General features: G+C 48.8%; 1 protein-coding gene across 6 annotated transcripts in view; it reads left to right on the top strand.

Annotated features, from left to right (window-relative positions):
- Positions 1-18456, top strand: part of ATXN7L1 (ataxin 7 like 1) — a 248244-nt gene that overhangs the window by 66948 nt on the left and 162840 nt on the right. The window lies entirely within an intron of this gene.

Below are 18456 nucleotides of genomic sequence, written 5' to 3' on the forward strand. Positions count from 1 at the left end.
GTCAGCACCTCCACGGTAAATGCCTCCACCATTCCCAAGCTGTGAGACTGGGAGCCAGGAGCTTCCCACTGTGAGCTTTTCCTTCCTCTCCAGTAAAATGGAGATGCTGTCACCCCTGCAGGGCTATCGGGATTAAATGAAACAGTCAATGTCAAGCGCTTAGCACGGTGCCTAGCAAGGAGTAAATACTCAATAAATATTGGCTGCCGTGATGGATGTTGCTTGCCGTGTTATTTTATCAATACATCTTCCCCATAAGGATGTAGCATAAACCAGTCCCTGTCCCACAGCGAACATGTGGAATCAGTGTTAGTAGACATGTCAGGCTAGCATGCAGATGGTTTCAGGGGCCGTCCCTGAAACTCTACCCCTTACTCATTAGTTGGAATGCATGGCTGATTTCCTCTGCGATGGGAGGGGAAGGTGGGGGCAAGTTCCATTCATCTGCAGCCAGACCTCCTCCTCTGCAAACCTAACAGTTCTGAATCTGATCTTGGCACAGGGTGAGGTGTGCTGGCTCCTTACCCGTACATGCAAGCACCTGGGACATCCAGCCACAGGAATCCTTCTTTAATCAGGCTTTTTGAGAGATAATCAGACAGGCCCTTCCCATCCATTCACAACAGGAAGTTAGGTTTTACTTTCCCTGGATTGAGTCGATCTCGGCCTGGCTGTCACGTGTCTTGAAGGACTTTTCTTGACACATCAAGGAGGGGGAGGCAGCCTGTGGGACCTCACAGGGCATCTTGGGCCACACCTGTCCAGTGCCGGGCCGTGTCTGGACCGATGCTGTGTCTAAGGGAAGCCCTCTCCCTCTTCATTGTCCTCTTACCAATGGCGTTCTGTCCACGCAACGTGGGGGGGGGGGGGGCTGAAGCCTTAACAAGGGCATCACCTGTCCTTCACCTGTAGTGGCACCTGAGGGGACACTATTCTAGCCCCATCTCTGTTTGCTAGCGAAGCAGATCGTGCATAGGATTCTCACCCCCATGCTCTCCCTTCCCCGTCTCCGTTCATAACTGGGTGAAAGTATATAGAATCATAGACTGTTTCCATGGGAAAGTTTTAATGGGAAGTTTTTATGGGGGAGTCTAGCCCAGCACTGGGTTGAATTCACAGCTACATCAAAATCACCTGGGAAACTTTGTTCCAAAATACAGCTTCCTGGGACTCACTCCCAGAATTCCTAATTCACTTAGTCTGGATAGGAGCTAGGAGTTTGTACCTTAAAAGCTCCTAAGAGATTTTGCTGCCCAGCTTGGTGTGGAACCACAGGCCTGGTCCCATGGCCTCTTTTCACCAGCAGGGGCAAGTGTGCTCTAGGGACCCAGAGAGGCCTCGTATGTTGACAAGTTAGGGACGGAGGCCCAAAGCTCCATGGATTATGGTCCAGCCCTGCCTTCTCACAACCACCACAGCCAGATGGATGGGACCTGGGTGACTGGGTGAGGGCCAGCCGTAGGGCATGGACTCGGGGCCCCCATTCATCCATAGTCCCGGGGAAGGGCAGAGGAGAGGAGCTCTTTGACCAGTCCTTACAGAACCTGTACTTGCACTCTCAGCCCTCCATAGCCACCAGTGGCCATGTGCACAGCACCTCAAAACCCACCGTTGCTGGCATTGGAGCCCTTAAGGGTCTGGACAGTGTCCCAGCTGGGTGGATTTGACACCGAGGGGGAAGTAGAAGTTCACCAGTACAGATGACCCCAGGCCCCCAAGTGCATTGAGTACATTTGTCTTCTGCTCTGAGCATTGGGCCCTTCTCGAAAGAGGAGACTGTCCAAAGATACCCAGCCCCACTCCCCAGCAGTTCACACTGAGAAACCTCTAGCATAACAGGTGGAAACTCCACAGAGACAGGATTTGCATCTGAATCAAAAACAGCATTGAGGGGCATCTGGGTGGCTCAGTCAGTTAAGCATCCGACTCTTGGTTTTGGATCATGATTTCACAGTTCGTGAGTTCCCATGTCAGACTCTTTGCTGACAGCATGGAGTCTGCTTGGGATTCTCTGTCTCTGTCTCTGTCTCTGTCTCTGTCTCTGTCTCTTTCTCTGTCTCCCTCTCCCTAGCCCTCCCTGTGCTCCCTTTCTCTCTCTCTCTCTCAAATACATAAACTTAAAAAAAAAAAACAAAAAAAAAACAGCATTTAAACCAGGAAAACAAAAATCCTGGAGCTCTGGACAGCCCTGGAAGGGGAAAGCTGTGCAGGGTGCTAGAGGGAGCCTCCTGCCACAGAGAATTGAGGGTCCAGAGCTGCAGTCCCCTTGCGAAAGTGTCTTCCTGAACACGCCCCCCCCCTCGGGCCTTGGATGGCATTTGTGCGAGGGAGGCCTACAGGGACGGGAAGAGAGGATACGTGGCCTGGCTGTTGCTGGTGGTATTCCCGGAAGGTGGGATCTTTTTTTTTCCCCTGGTAAGTGAGAGGACGTCTGATGGCACTGTGAGAAAGCTTCCCCAGGCATGCAGACCTTAAGTAAATAAAAGCACAAAAATAGATTTTTCAAACTGTGTCCTTCCAGAGCATAGGAGGATTTACTGAGAAATTGGATTGAATTCCCCCTGACTCACCTTACTGCTGAATGGAGGAATTCAAGGGAAAAGTATGTGTCTCCCACCACCTATCTGCCCAAACATTGCCAACTGCATGGCTTGCCGCTCTTAATGGGTGACCTTTTAAAAAGCAGCTGGGGGGTGTCTGAACAGCAGGCTGGAGATTGGGCTGAAGCTTAGCTGGGCCACCCCTACACCTGAACCTTCCACTCCCTGGGATGAGAGAGAGATTTATCGTAGAGCCTCTGCCCTGTCTGGGCATTACAGATTGGTTTCCTGCAGGTGTGAAGGCCAGGAGACAGCCCTCAGGGGATTGGGGTTGTTTTTCTAGTGGCGATGAGGGATTGGCCCTGAAGCATCCATATCCTACTCTATATTCCACTTGGGTATCGACACTGCAGTTTGCCAGATGGCTAGCCTCGTGCTGGAGTTTATGCTGTGACCACAGAGCGCAAGGGAGGTTTTCTCCTGAGCCACCCCATGGGGACTTAAACACCAGAACACCATTATTATCATTAGCACCGTCTAGCAGGTAGGTTTTCAGAAACCAGGTTTTAAATGGCCCCAAACCATCCAGGGACCTAAGTATGGTGCCCAGGACCACGTTCCATAGAGTTTGGGTTCTAGAAGAGAACTTTCTTATGGAAGAGAACCAGTGGAGTGCTAGCATACCGGCCCTCCGAACAAATTTAAGAGCCCTGAGCGTATCGTTTGCTGATTTTTGAGGCGTAGGTACTCCCACTGTGGTGAATTTCAAAGAGCCAATGTGAAGCCGCTAAATGTAGAGCTGGGAAGAGAGGCTCACAGTTGGGTCGGTTCCAGCATACCACCGACTCTCTAACCCATAGATCCAAAGCATTTACAAGGAGAGATAAGTAAGAGGGGCCTACAAAACCACATGCGAAGGGTACCCACAGTGACACCCTCACATGTACAGAACACGCCTTCCCCTTGGCTAACACAGTCTCTGAACCAATGAGAGGTTCCATATCGCCAAACTGACACTCGTGTGTCACGCCATGTGTCTCCATGTTAGTAGTTTCCGTGATACGATAGTGATTGGACAAGTTTAGGGGTTATCACATCCCATGAGGAGCTGGTTAAAAGTCTGTCCTCCTGGACTCCATCCCCAGAGAATCTCATTCCACAGACCTGGGAAAGAGTCCAGACACCGACATCGGCCACCGAATCGCAGGTAGTATTCACACTTTGAGAAACCCTCATCTACTGTTTACTCACCCAGTGGCTTCAGTGACTACAAGTTCAAGGTCTGGTGGCTTTTAGCATAATGATTTCATTCTCCACATTCACTGTTTTCCCACAGTGAAACAGGATTGTTTTCTTTTTTTGTTTGTTTATTTATTTTTGAGAGAGAGAGAGAGAGCAGGGCAGGGGCAGAGAGAGAGGGAGACACAGAATCTGAAGCAGGCTCCAGGCTCTGAGCTGTCAGCACAGAGCCTGACATTGGGTTCGAACCCACGAACCGTGAGATTGTGACCTGAGCTGAAGTCGGACACTCAACCGACTGAGCCACCCAGGTGTCCCAGGATTATTTTCTTAAAGTCCCACCATGCAAAATCAGATTCCAAATCATAATAATAGCTAACACTTATTGAGAGCTTTGCAAGCAGCAGACATCAAAGGCTGTTACTCCCATCTCATCCTGACAACTGCCCTATTGTTATCCTTCCCATTTTGTGGATGAGGAAACCAAGGCCCAGAGAAATTTCCCAAGGATTCAAATCCAGTCTGACTCCAGAGCCCACATTTTAAGCATGACACTGAGCTGCCTCTGTGAACTAGTGTTCCTCTGAGGTGGTGGCTTTTGCTTTAGCTAGTTCCGTGCAATTTCATGGGCATTTAATTGAGTGCCTGTAAGGCACTGGCAATGGCATAAGTTCTCTCCTTTAATTCTCCCAACAACCTTACGGGGAAGCCATGACTACTATTTTCCAGAAGAGGTTCCTCGGCTTGCCCCGTGTTGCACAGCCAGCTAGAGGCCAAGTAGGAATTTGTCACTCATCCTGTACTACCCGACAGCTGTCCCGGCTAAGTCCCCTGGGTGCTTCCTTAGTCTAAAGTAAGGCAGCTTTGTCGCACTGGTGCTCTGTTAAGCATTTGAGCGTGTGTCCGGCACCCTTGATTTTTTACTGTTATGTGTCTGAGTCTATGTGTAAAACATCAGTGTACAAATGGGGAAGATAGGCCTGTCCACCACTCTGTAAACACCAGGTGCATAAGTGTGGCAATAAGTGCGATAAATACAGAGGAAGAGCTAGTTGTGTCTGGAAGGCTCCCTGAAGGAGGTCGCACTAACGCTGACCTGGAAGGATGTACAGGACTGCAGTGAGTGTGGAGGAGGGGCAGAGGAAGGACTCCAGGGGAGGGGGACATGGCAGAAGCTGACCACAGGACCCAGAGGCAGCGCTGGACCCCAGAGTCTCATGAGCCCCGCTAAGAGTCTCCCCTTTCTCCTTGGATGCATAACTCGCTTCATGCTTGATTTGTGATCGAAGACATCGTGATTTTTCTCCTCCAGCTGATCGATCTCATTTTCCATTAGTACCTTAAAACAGCTTTCTGTAATCCTTTCTATGCTGGATTTTTTCTTTCTGAGTCTCTGCTCAGAAGGTTGCTGGCTTTAAGCACCGGCCCATCAGTGTGTGGCTGGTTTGGGGAGCCGGTGTGTGAGGAGATGCTCCTTTTCTGTTCTCCTAGAGCAGAAGTGCCTTTCTGTACTTGGATGCAGCAGCAGGTGGAGCTGGGGTGGCTCTGTGCGCCGCCCCCCCACCCGCCCCAGTAAGCACCCTGTTCCTAGGGGGCTGCCTTGGGGTATCTGTCCACAGCTTCCTGCAGTCTGGCCGTCCCCATGGCTTGAGTGCTTCGAACACTGATTCCCAGGGACATTAAGCAGTTCTTGCCATTGTCCTCTGGCTATGCCAAGTGCATGTTTCTCATGACAGAGCCAAATGGCACATTTTCCTCTGAGCTTGGCAGCATCGTTTGGGTGATCATTGGAGTCTTGAAGGGCACTTATGGGGTTCCATAGCCTTCACAAATGGCCCTCTGGGGAAAAAAATGCCACTGTCTCTTTGCCAGTTACAGCCAGAACCAGCTCTGCTTTGCGCTCAGAGCCACTGACAAGTGCCATGGGATCTGGGGGTCTAAGAGACCCTCTGAATAGGAATGAGCTTACCACTGCCAGGGGACTCATCAAGACCACCAGGCCCTAAGGGCCCCCCCATCATTCCTGGCCATTTGTCTCATGGATTCTGAGCATCTGCAAACACACTGATGTAACTCCTCATCACGGAGCAGTGGGTCAGCATGTCTGAAATGATGGGCACATTTTCTGGGGTGGGCATTTTCTTGGCCCTGTGGTCTCCGTGGCATGTTCTGGATAGCATCGGTAACAATAATTTGATAGCTGAAGCCTGCCATGATACACTCATGAAGGCACCGTCTAGTGTCTTTAAAATGTCACATTTCCGGCATTCACGAGGCACCACTGGAGGACTGACTTCTTCAGGACCTCTGTTTTCAGCAGGTTCCAGCAACCTGCTTTCTTGTCATTCAAGAAACCTCCCAAATTTCTGTGCTGAAGCAGTAGAGCATCTCTGTGGTAAATGCTGCCTGGCCTCTCCAGTCCATTTCTAAATTAAAATCTCTACACAGTGCTGGAAGGCCTAGTGAGACATTCCTCTTAATTGTCCTGATCTTAGCAAGGGCTATGAAAACCCTCAATATGGCATGGTTTGGCCCCCACAGATAGCTGGGTGCCCCAACCCCATCCCATTCTTTTGACTGGGGCTCTCGGTCTCATTTTCATCAAGGTGGAACGAAAGCCTCTTGGCATGCAACTTTCGAGAAGCAAAATGGTGGGTATCAAGTCCTCCAGTGTGCCTCAAAGCAGCCTTTTTTAAGCTTAACATCTATTCAAGGTTCAGGGAGAAGGCTGATTCAGTTGCCTATGAAGAGAACTTTGATTCTGGCTCCTACTGTGTGAACAGAACGTGCTGGGGTGGGGAAGATGAAACTGTTCCTGAGGCTTGGTCTGTGCTCTCGTGTAGTTTCTAATGCCACTCTTGAAAACCAACTGCTACTCTTTTGGTGTGGCCTAAGTTTCTTGTTATCTTGTTTTCTTCTTTTTTTAATTTTTATTTGTTTTTATTAAAGCCAGCTCACTCTTGTCACCCAAAACTGTAGCATTTGGTGTAGCAGTGAAACAGGCTGGAACTGAATTAATTCCACTTCAAAACCACATTGCTCAAATAATGCTTCCTAAGATAGAAAAAGAGAGAATGAGATGATAGATGACAGAAAGCAAGCAAGAAAGAAAAAAAAATGATAGACATAGAAGATAGATAGGTAGGTAGGTAGGTAGCTAGAGTAGATATGATCGATATATCAAGATAGATGATTGATAGACATAGACAGATGGTTGATGAGAAAGGGTAAATGAGATAAAGACAGACAGACAGATGGCCCTCACTAACTCCTCTTAAGAATAAGCCACTTAGATTTTGTGCCTTATTTACCTTTTCTAGGGATTTCCTTTGTAACATGAATGTGTCGTCCTCCCCTCTTCCTCCACTGTTCTTCTCCTGACATACTCCCTGCTGGACCAGTCATCGTATAACTGAAAAGCCAGAAAGGATTTAAGAGACCAGTTAGTTCATCCTCCAGACTCAGTCAGAGTGCCACAAGAAGGTAGACTGTACTATATGAAAAGGCATCAAAGGAGATGTTTCCGTTGATTTCCCCTTGACCTATTGAGGTAGTTCTTGATTGCAGTGTTCTGTTCAGTCTGGAAACTATTTTTGCCCGTAACCTGTCTTGTGAGGAAAGGGATCATCACCTCCTTGTCCTCAAACCCACTGTCCTCTTCCTTGAAATATGGCGCCTGCCTCCACCTCTCAAAGATCTCTCTTGGGTGGGAGGTGGGCGGAGGTGTCACAGACTGTGCCAGGAGACCCAACGTGGACTCAAGAGATGCCCCAGGATGAAGGTGGAAGGAGTCACCCCAGAATGAATTGGAAACAGGCCTCACACAGAACAGCTCTTAAATTTCCTGTCCTGAGGGAGGCTCAAGGTAGGAAAAGCCTATTCCAAACAAAGAAGCAAAGCAAGACCTACTGACGAAGAATGAGAAAAAATGCCCAGGGAGACCTACTGATAACAACTATTATCTCTACTGTAGTCCTCACTTTGAAGGGAACGTGGGCATAAAGATTTAGGTGAACATTTAAATGTTTAAATGACGCAGGTGGGAGCACCTGAGAGGGAAGGGAGGCTGGTGACAACTTTCAGCCATATTCCACAGCATTCATAGGCCCCTCTACTCACCTAAAGCCAGAGGAAGGGACTAGAATTTCCCCCAATAGGTTGATGCTTCTCTCTCTACTTGAGTCATAGTGAACTATACAATTTTTACATAATAGGCCTTTGGTTGAACATGCTACACCCACCCTTGTCCTCTCCACAGAACTTTTCTCTCCCTGGGCCCAGGGCACTTAGGCTGACGTGGTGAGGGGGGTTGGAGGCTGTCCTGTCCATGTAGCTGATCCCTGAACCCAAGCTTGCTGTAAGCGAAGCTTTAGCTAGGACCCTTATCAGGACTCCACAACCAGCCAAAGTGGGGTTATATGTTCTTCACCTGTCCTGAGGGGCCAGAAGCCACCAGCTGACCTGGATGGAATGGTGGACAAGGCTGTGTGTGACTGGATGGGAAGGAGCCCGGGTGTCCCTGCAGCTGCTGGAAAGGGAGTCAGGACTGGGTTTATATACCTGGGAACATTTTTAGGGACATATTGTTGGCATCGCAGCTTAAGCCACACATAAGCAAAGGGGAGCCCTTTGCAAAACGCTTTTCTTAGCTACCAGGGTCACTGCTGACTGGTAGATCCTCTGCCTGGTTGGGCTCAGGTTGCTCAGTGTGCCCTGGGCTGAGCCTGGCTGCTGTGTTGGTCCAGCGTCAGACAGGACAGAGCTGACGCCAGAAGGACTGAGGGAAGTCTTGATCTTCTGGGCCCTGGATCACTGTCTTGATGTACAAGACACCTGACTGCCCCAGCATGAGGAAATGGAAAATGAGACCAGGGGGAGCATCCAGAAAACACCCCTAAGCACACCCCGAATACTGGTTCTGAGGGGGCCATCACTGGGAGTGGGATGGGGAATAGCCATGTTTGCCAGATGAGGAAGGGCCCAGCCTTCCTGAGTCGGGCACGGGGGTTGGGGGTGGAGGGGGGAGGGGACAGGAAGTAACCACTTCTTCACTATGATGGCCTGTGTGGCCCTTGCCTCCTCCCTAAAGTCAGACAGCCCGGACTTATCTCCCAAGGAGCTCTAAGAACAAACAAATAGACATAGTTATTGACCTCATAATTGTAGATAGCAGCATGGGTATTGGGGCAGTTTGTTACCATGTACAACTTCCCCCTTTGAGGGAAGAGAAAATTAAGGAGCACAAAAAGTAAATCAACTTCTTGGAACCTCCAGCCTCATTAACTAATTGACATTTATTAAGCAGCTACCTAATGTGCCAGACTGGTAGGCTGTGGACATATAAAGGGCACTGAGTCGCAGGTCCTGTCCTCAAGGAGATCCCAGTCTGGAGAGAGAGGTGTAAACCAAGTGCCCTGGTACAGCCTGGGAGCTGTGGTCACATCGTGGAGGGCACACACCAGGAGGGAGGTTGGTGGACTCTGCCTCGCCTCTGGGTGAGGCGGAGAAGGCTTCCCGGAGGAGGGGACTGGGGAAGTGGAGAGACAGGAAGAAGGCCATAGGTAATAATATTGTTTCTTTTATATCCTTACGGTGTGCCCTTCACAAATAAGTCCTTTAGCTCCAGATGGGGAAACAGTTTAGAGGGGGTTGTCATGCCAAATGGCAGAGTCAGGATTTGAACTTGAGGCCTCCTGACTCTGGAGCCCAGCTCTGGAGCGACACGTTTTACCAGGCCTACGTCTCACAGGTTTTGTTCTAAACCCTGGAGTACAGTCACCTCCTGGGTCCAGCTGCCATCCCATCACCCTTTCTTCCTTGTGCTGCAGGACAGGAGTTCTGGGTCTGAGGACAAGCCATAGGAGAGTCTGCCCAGGGAGCAACCCCTCCCCCACCCCCCCAGCCCCGGCCTCCACACAGCGTGAATGCTTGTGTGTAAAGGCCCTTCTGAGGAGGCAGGGATTAGACCGTCTCATGTGGCCGTGGCCGTGGCTGTGTTGGTTGGCTGGGCTTGTGGGTTGGTTGGGGTGGGGTCGGTTCACGCAGCCTAACACAGGAGCATCCTCCTGCTACCAGGCCTGGCTCCCGGCTGCAGCCTTGCAGGGTGGCTCCTTCCGGCCCAGCTGCACAGCAAGAAGAGGCCGGGGGCCCCCTTAGTCCCGGTCTGTCCGAGAAGAAAGGCTCTGTGCCTGCCGCCCGCACATGCTCGCCCGCCTGCCCTTATTGACGCCGCGGAGCTCACCACTGCTGCTTGCTTTCTGGTCCTCCTGTTGCCGTTGCCATTTCCAGATTTCATTGTTTTTGAAGCCCTCACAGTCAGGCCCTGGGTTTGCAGAGATCTGAAAGATGGAGAGTGACCGCTTTTTTTTTTTTTTTTTTTTGCATTTTCCTAGAGGGGAATTCAACAACATTCTGCCTGGGAAAGTGGGAGGTATTGGGTCTGAGGTCATTGCTTTGAAGACCCCACGCTGTTTTGATCTCTGAATTTAAGGAGATTTTGGAGTTGGGGAACAAATAGAATCATGCTGTCAGAGCAAAGGAGAAACGTTTTTTATATCCCCTCAAGCTTTCCATTTGACACGAGTGATTAAAATGCAGCTCAAAACTCCACCGGCAGAGAGAAAAGACGAATTAATAAAAACTGTGTAATGAGCATATTAAGATTAATGGGGGAGAGGAAAGCTCTCAGGACCAGCCTCTCCCAGTGTGAGAAGTGCCCCTCCCAAGGTGGCACGCGTCGTTCTTGTAGGTGCCTTTCTGTGTCCTGATCTGAATCTGCTTGGAGGCAGTCATGTGTGTCTTTGAACCACAGTGACTGTTCTCCCCCGTCATTTCCCCAGTTTGAGTTTATGTAAGTGGAAACCCACAGATCACAGCCACCGCCAGCCGCCCGCTCATCTTTTTGACAGTTTTCCAAGGAAGTCCAGTGGCACCTGGCTCTCCAGCCATCGCCCGTCACAGGCTTGTCACACCATCAGCTCCTAGCGAGGTCTGTGTGTCCTGTTATCTCCCACAGGCAGAGGCTCCCCTTTCAGGCAGGGCTCACGTTCACCTTCCTGGAAAGGGCTTGGTGTTTTACATAAATACAATCTCAGTGTTTTTCACTACCAGTCGTTTTTTGGAGTGAGTTAAAAGGGAAGCATAATTTTTAAATTATATGAAACTGTTGTTATACTAAGAGTATCATAGGGATTGCTCCCTTGACATTTTTGTAATTCCGATAGACAGTGGGGTGATTTCCCAACCCTGGACAAGACTTCTGGGGAAACTGAAGGACATTTTCTGGGGCTTTTTTTTTTTTTTCAGGAAACTGAAATTCAAAGTTGTCTGTTTTGCTGTCTTCCCATTCCCCTGCTGTGGGATTTTCTATCGACAGCATAGGTATCACGGATTGCTGATAAGCTGTTCCCCTGCCTTCAAAGCCAGCCTGATTCTTGCAGCTTCCCTGTTCAGCCTGCGCTCCGCTCCGCTCTACATCCCACTTGCAGAGGGAAGGCATCAGCCCTTACTCACGCCTTCTTAACTTTTTCATCTTCTGAGCTCTCACCAGTTGTTGCTTCATAATGTCAGAGTTTCAGGCTCTGGAAGGTGTCCAGGGGCAAATTCAAAGGCGCACAGCCTCTAGTTTGATCCAAATCTACCAAACCAGCCGTCTTCCCATCTTAGAAACATATCCTGTACAAACAGGGGATTGGAGATGTCACCCTGCCTTTTCCTTAACTGCAGCCATTTTCCAAACGTGAAGACTGGATGCAGCAAAAGTTCATATAGACACATGGCTTTGCGTGTCAAAACTGTTCCCCTCAAAAAGCTGTGTGTCTTGATGGGGCGCCTGTGTGGTTCAGTCAGTTGAGCGTCGGACTTTGACTTTGGCTCAGGTCATGACCTCACAGTTTGTGAGTTTGAGCCCCACGTCGGGCTCTCCGCTGTCAGCTCATAGCCCGCTTCGGATCCTCTGTCCCCTCTCTCCCTGCCCCTCCCCCACTTGCACTTTCTTGCTCTCAAAAATAAATTAAAAAAAAAAAGTTTTTTGAAAAAAACTGTATATCTTGAATAAAATGCTACTCCCATCCGGCCAATTTCATTTCAGTATTGACTTAAGAGACAGTTAAGCAACCACACCAGGACATCAGAGTTACTGTTTCACTTTCATAGAAACCATTCTGCTGTCCTGAACTTTGTCTCTCCTTCCATCACAGCTGAGCTCTGTCCCCTTCCTCCCTCCTCTGCTGTCGGGGGGTGGGGTGCATTTAGGGAAGGTGAGGCTGTGGGAACCTCGGGGACTGTCCAAAAGCATGCTGAGTATTCCAGCCTCCGTTGATAACATGAATGCAATTGACAGTCGACTCTGCCACAAATGAGAATTTTAGCAGAGGTAAGACAAGAAGTGCCTGCTTTCAAATAGGGGCACCGAGACTAGCCTGTGTGTGATAAATTTATAAACAGCATAAGGTTAATACCATGAGCCTGATCTGTGAGTAACCTCTGTGAACAACCTTTAATAAGTTGACAGACATTGGGAAGAACTCCAGTAACTTAATTCTCTACTCCCCGCTACCCCCACACCACCAACCCCCACCCCCTTCTCTGTACCAGACCGTGGGCAAGTTCTAGCTCGATGTGCTGATCTGATGATACAGAAAGCAATCAACACGTTTACCTGGCTCTGTTGTGCATAAGTTCTTGGGCTAATAATCGGTACCCCAACTGTAATTTTATATTAATATGATGCTTTCCTCCCAAGTTGACAAAAGACTTTCTGTATCCCACTGTGGTAGATGATGAATATCATTTTCTCCATTTTTGTAATTAGGGAAATTGATGCAGGGAAGGGTGATGCCACAATGGGTGCAGGTCAGTGGTATGCTGGCAGATGTTCAAACAACAGTCCTCCGAGAGGTTATAGTGGACACTGACTCACACGGTGTGAATATTCCCACCGTGGTGATTTAACCTACCAATATGCCTCACTGAGTGCTGAACTAGGAGGATGCAGTCAACTCCTGTGAGCTGTTCGGTGGGCTCCGGCATCAAATTGGCACTAATGATTCAGTTCAGGCTTCAGATTCCCAGGTGACCACCGAGAACCGGCTCAGACCCTGACTCACTGGACTGCCTTGAGAAATGTTTTTCAGACTTTGAGTTGTGACCTATGAAAGAGTCCTGAAATTTTGAAAACTCAGTGAGCATTTTTTAAATGAACTAGAATACGGGGCACCTGGGTGGCTCCGTTGGTTAAGTGTCCGACTTTGACTCAGGTCATGATGTCACAGTTTGTGAGTTTGAGCCCCCACATCCTCAGAGCCTAGAGCCTGTTTTGGATTCTGTCTCCCTCCCTCTCTCTTCTCCTCCCCCGCTCGCGCTCTCTTCCAAAAAAAATTTTTTTTTTAATTTTTAAATGAACTAGAATAGAGTAAAACCAAAAGAAATGAGTAGAACAGAACATATCAGAGTGTAATGTACATGTCCCAATGAGAGAAGATGGATGGATAGATAGATGGTTGGTTATATGGATAGATGGATGGATGGTTGGGTAGATGGATGGATGGATGGATGGATGGGTAGGTAAGTGGATGGATAGATAGATGATAGACGATTGATAGATAGATAGATAGATAGATAGATAAAGTTATATAGTGGGCTGAGGTCAAAAACCAAAAAAATACCTAGAAGTAAGTGTACCTCTGTTTCTCCCATCTGCAAAATGGAGTTAATGAAGCTTGCTCCCTCCTCACATGTTTTCAGGCCAGGAGTATGACTTAAGGTCATCTCTGTGAGTGTTATGGTGGTGGTAGCTCCCTATCTGACCTACAGTTGATCTATTTGCAGGAGCAAAATGGGGGGAAATGCAGAGGTTTGCCTTTCTGTGTTTGTGAGATGGTTGAACTGTGTTTGAAACTGGACAAAGTCTCATCATTTTGGTAACACGTTTTCCTGGAATGCAGCCACAGCCAGAGAGAGAGCCTTCCCGAAAGCTTTCAGCCTTCCTCGGTCCACACACACATTCAAGTTCTGTGGGTCAGAGGGACCTCCAGGCTTCCCAGGAGGTCTGCTGTGAGTGGTCATGAGGGAGAGGCAAAGGATGTGTTGCCTGGAGCAAAGACTGTCCCACTGGAGAGAGCTAGTTAGTTCTGAAAGATGGGAGAGATGACCTTGGTTCTCCACACTCTCTCCCGAATCCCTGGTGGAAGAAAACACAGGCTTTTACGAGCCATCACAGCAACCCCATGAACTGTAAGCCTCATTTTATGGATGAGGAAACTGTCACTGAGAAAGGTTGGGCACCTTCCCGGAGGTTGCCCAGCAAGGAGCACTGTACTCTAATCCCTCCTTCTGAGCCCAGGCCTGCACTCATGCCAATGACCTCCTCCAAGCCTTGGGACAGCCTATTAGTCATCCAGGCAACCCTTCCAAACTGGTTTCTGCATCTGTGAAATGGGACTTTGCTCTATTAATGAAAAAAGCAGCCTTTTGCTGAGGAGGGAGCCTTGCCCTTTAGAGTCAGAGTCCCAGCATCTCATCTGCACTTACAAATCACGCCCTGGGATCTCAACCAAATTATCTTTGTTTCCTTGCCTGGAAAATGGAGATGATGGCAACTTTCTAGATTAATTATGAGGATTAACTAAGATAATGTTACCACATCAGAAGGTCTAGAAGGACCCATATTAACACACCAGCAGTGGTGGGTGGTCTTGTTTCAGGTGGTTTCACTTTTCCCTCTTTTCTCATCTTTATTCTGGGGCTTCTCTCCAGAAGAGAAGACCAGACCCGATTTGTAGTCTTTGCCCCTTTCCAGGGTGTAAATACTCCCACGATGGCTGATTTCAAGCTATCGCCCTGACACCACGGAATGAGTTGGGGAGAGACATGCTGTAAGCCCACCTCAGCACACACTGCTGTTATTTTAAACTGTGCACAGAATGTGTTCTTTGGGCAGTAAATTGAGAGAGATGGGGATTGATGAACAGAATACCTAACATGTGCCGGACATAAGAGTTTTCAGTTCCGCCTGTCCTTCCTCCTCCATCCCCAAGCAAACAGTGCATGGCCCGCCATCACCTGGCCACATGAGGGGATGGTCTTCCGAGAGGCCGAGTGCCCTTATCTTGCTCCCCACCCGCCAGGCTCTCAGAACCTGGGCCTGTAGAGGAGATTCTAAGGTCAGCTGACTGAGGAATAATCAGGCAGGCTAGCAGGGGAGACACCCTCACTTTCCATGGGAGACACGCTCTCAGCAGACACGTGCAAGGTTGAAACCGCCCTAGAGGAAACCAAGAAGGGTCTCAGTGGAGCGGAGGGCCTGGAGGGGAGTGCGTACACACACACACACACACACACACACACACACACACACACACACACACGGCCAGCCAGTCTCTGGCTAGCCTAACTCATGACCTGAGAGGAGTGTGTGTACCTGGGTGGGGCAGGGAGGTGGGGGTTCTGCAGATCTCTGAAGGATTACAGAAGAAGTAGGAGTCCTGACAGGCCTCGGCCGGGTCAGCAGGTGCAGAGGCACAACTCCCCACGCCTGCAATCTGGGCCTGTCGGACTCAGCACAGCTTCCCGCACAGAGTAGGCACTCAAGAAATTTTTGTTAATGCTTGGTTTTTTTTTTTTAAAGAATGTATTTTTTTTTTTTTTTTTTTTTAGTTTACTTACTTATTTTGAGAGAAAGCATGATCGGGGGAGGAGCAGAGAGAGGGGTGGAGAGAGAATCCCAAGCAGGCTCTGAGCTGTCAGGGCAGAGTCTGATGGAGGGCTCAAATTCATGAACCCTGAGATCATGACCTGAGCCGAAATCAAGAGTCGGATGCTTAACTGACTGAGCTACCCAGGCGCCCCTGGTTTCTTTAATTAATAAGTTTCTGCTGCTCCTTTATAGCCTGATCTCTTGCACACGGGATATAAGGCACCTCAGTAAATGCTTGTTGAATAAATAAGTAAGTCTCAGCCCTCTCCAGCTCCTGGTTTCACGTGTACCTGGACATAAAATGTAACTAAATCTAAATGAGATGCACAGTGTTTATAAAAGTTGCTAGTGATTTTTTCAATGTCTTCTAGTTTTTTTGCATTTTTCAAATGTATCTTCAAAGACATAGATCGATGGATCACTTCTGTTATTTTTTTTTAAAAAAGGACCTATATTATAAAAATAAATAACCTATACTACGGAATGGTATCAACAGCGAAAGACCAACAGCTGTCCTCTCCACCCTGTGGTGCCTGAACCAGGGGCCCCGGACACATTGGGCGGGCCCAGCACGGGCCTCCTCACACTTCGGGACTCCTGTCACAGCTGGGTTCTCTCTCTGCCTCTCTTTCCACAGGCCTCCCACCCACCAGGCACTGACTAATAACGTTCCCCTCTGGTAACAAGTCTTAGTCAGAAGTGGAAACAGAGGCAAGTTCTGGAGAGAGGAAATAGCGGGCCGCGCCCAGGGCCACCGACAAGTGAGAAGTTCAGAGGCCTGCGTCCCCAGCCCCACCCCGTCCCTGCGGTGGAGGCAAGTGGGCCCTCAGGCACCTGCGGCAAGAGCCGGTGTCCCCCTTGCAGCCACACGCCTCCTCCAGGGCAGTGCGGGACTCGCTCCTTGCCGAGTGACAAATGTGTGGATTCCACTGCTCTCTGAGCTGCAGGGCTGTTCTGAGAACACAGAGCTGAGGGTGCCTCTGTGGAGGCATTTGCTGGGTTATAAATGAGCCATCCCCACATCAGGAGGAACCCGACTCTTCCCAGTGACCCAGCTCTGCAGCTGGGGGCACCATTGTGCATTTGCCCATTCTGTGTTAAAGACCTAGATGGAATCTAGAAAATGAGGGCTTTGGGCATGTGGGGAGAGGAAGTTCAGGAGGTTTGTGACAGAAAGCATACTCGTGTGTACACAGTCTCTTCATTCCTCCGTCAACCGTGTCAGTGGTTCTGAGCCTCCTGCTCTGTGATTCTACAACGATTCTAGATCTGGTGGGCTAAGAAGAGGCAAGCCCAGGTGCCCCCAGGGCTCTCTTTGCACCCTGTGGTACACGAAGAGATGTGACCATGTTTCCGCAGAACCTAACTAACTTTCTTTCATTTTTTTCTTTTTGGACTTTTATTCACATACTGCACAATTTACCCATTCAAAGTCTACAAGGCAGTGCTTTGTAGTGCATTCACAAGATTATACAACCATCACCACTGTCAATCTTAGAACATTTTTGTCACCCTGAAAGGAAGCCCTGCATCCCTTAGCAGCACCCCCCAGCCTCCCCCAGGCACCCCAGCCCAAGGCAGGCACAAATCTAATTGTTGTCTCTGATGAATTTCCCTGATCTGGACAAATGGAACCATACGATATATGGCCATTTGTGTCTGGCTTCTTTCACTCAATATAACGTCTTCAGGGTTCATCTATGTTGTACAGGTGTCAGTATTCTGTTCCTTTTCGTGGCTGAATAGTAGTCCATTACCTGGTTATAATAAATTTTGTTTATCTATTCACCAGTTGATGGATATCTGGGTCATTTCCACTTTGGGGCTGTTAATGAATAATGCTACTATGAACATATGTGTACAAGTTTTTGTGTGGTCATACACGTTCATGTCTCTTAGGCCATATAACTGATTTTTCAACACTGAATAGCGGATCGTGTCACTTTTTTGCTTAAAAAAACCTTCAGTGGCTGGGGCGCTTGGGTGGCTCAATTCAGTTAAGCATCCAGCTCTTGATTTCAGGTCACAACTCAGGTCATGCTCCCAGGGTTGTGGGATCGAGCCCCATGTCAGGCTTCATGCTGAGCATGAAGCCTGAAGCCTGCTTGGGATTCTCTGTCTCTCTCTTTGCCCATTCCCTGCTCGAGCTTTTTCTCCCTCTCTCTCTCTCTCTCTGAGAAAGAAAGAGAGAGAGAGAGAGAGAGAGAGAGAGAGAGAGAGAGAGAGAGAAAGAAGAAAGGAAAGAAAGAAAGAAAGAAAGAAAGAAAGAAAGAAAGAAAGAAAGAAAGAAAGAAAGAAAGAAAGAAAAGAAAGAAAGAAAGAAGAAAGAAAGAAAGAAAGAAAGAAAGAAAGAAAGAAAGAAAGAAAGAAAGAAAGAAAGAAAGAAAGAAAGAAAGGAAGAAAGAAACCCTCATGGGGTGCCTGGGTGACTCAGTTAAGCATCTGACTTCAGCTCGGGTCATGATCTCATAGTCCATGAGTTCAAGCCCCACATTGGGCTCTGTGCTGACAGCTTGGAGCCTGGTACCTGCTTTGGATTCTGTGTGTGTGTTTCTCTCTGTCTGCCCCTCCCCACTCACACTCTCTCTCTCTCTCTCTCTCTCTCTCTCTCTCTCTCTCTCAAAAATAAACATTAAAAAACATAATTAAAAAAACCTTCAGTAGCTTCCCTCATTTTTTTTTTTAATGTTTATTTTTTGAGAGAGAGAGAAACAGGATGAGCAGGGGAGGAGCAGAGAGAGAGACACACAAACAGACTCTGAAGGAGGCTCCAGGCTCTGAACTGTCAGCACAGAGCCTGATGTGGGGCTCAAACCCACCAACCATGAGATTATGACCTGAGCTGAAGTCTGACACTTAACTGACTGAGCCAGTCAGGCGCCTCAGCTTCCCTTGTTTTTAAAATCAGGTTCAAAACCCTTACTTGGTCCATAAGGCTTACAGCTTCTGGGCTCTCGCCCTTGTCCTCCTGTTCAGCTGAGA

This window comes from Felis catus, chromosome A2, assembly GCF_018350175.1.
Source record: "Felis catus isolate Fca126 chromosome A2, F.catus_Fca126_mat1.0, whole genome shotgun sequence".
Taxonomy (NCBI): Eukaryota; Metazoa; Chordata; class Mammalia; order Carnivora; family Felidae; genus Felis; species Felis catus.